Source organism: Tupaia chinensis, unplaced genomic scaffold (assembly GCF_000334495.1).
Source record: "Tupaia chinensis unplaced genomic scaffold, TupChi_1.0 Scaffold000628_1, whole genome shotgun sequence".
In the NCBI taxonomy this organism is placed as follows: domain Eukaryota; kingdom Metazoa; phylum Chordata; class Mammalia; order Scandentia; family Tupaiidae; genus Tupaia; species Tupaia belangeri.
In genome coordinates this window covers 456,311-457,179 of record NW_006160148.1, presented here as the reverse complement: position 1 = coordinate 457,179, position 869 = coordinate 456,311, and positions in this window count along the sequence as shown.

Here is an 869-nt window from a genome sequence, read left to right as displayed (position 1 = left end):
CACCCCAAAAAAAAAAAAAAAAAAAAAATCTCCCAAAAAAAAAAAAAAAAAAGGCACCGAGACCTTTGTCTTCTGTTCACCTGTGCCGCCTCTGTCAAGTCAACCCACCCCTGTGGAGGCTGGACCCCGGCAACCCTGGAAATCCTGATTTTAGGGTCCCCTGTCGGGGCGGCCCTCCAGTTAGCCTGGTGTGGCTCGTGTGAACCCAGGAAGAGTTCTCTGTCACCCTGATGGCCGTGTGGGTGGTCACAGTACTTCACACCAGCCCTCCCGGCAAGGTGACATCGTGTCTCCTGAAAACGTCGATGTGCACGCAGTGTCCTGGTCGCGAAGGACCGCAGGGCTCGGTGGTGGGCGCAGGCTGTGCTAGTCCAGCTGCTCCGCAGCGCTCCACGCGTGCTAGTCCTGACTGGCTAGTGGGCGCCCAGTTGTTCCCCCAACTCCCGTAGCGTTCTGCTAACCCAGGAGCGAGTTCAGAGGTGCCGCCAGGCGCAGGGCAGCCAGACGCTAGCCCAGAAGTCCGTTGGGAGTATTTCGGACTTTCACAGGGCCAAGACAACACTCCCAGCCGCTAAGTCCAGTGTCTCGTCCGACTTCTCCCAAGTTCCTTTCTATGCCTGGATTGTCACATGCCACTTATTCTAAGGGTTGGTGGAGGAGTCCAACCCGGTGGGGCTCCAGGACCCGTCTGAGCCCCTTGACCTTTGAGCATCGATTCCGGTCGGTTCAGTGAGTTGGCAAGGCCGCGACTGTACGCCCCCCGACCTTGGAACAAGCTTGGGTCACTTAGCATGCTGGCAAGGCCGCCTGCTATTCACTCCGGGGCTGTGATAGCCTTGCTGGGGAATGACCCCCCTCTGACTCCCCCA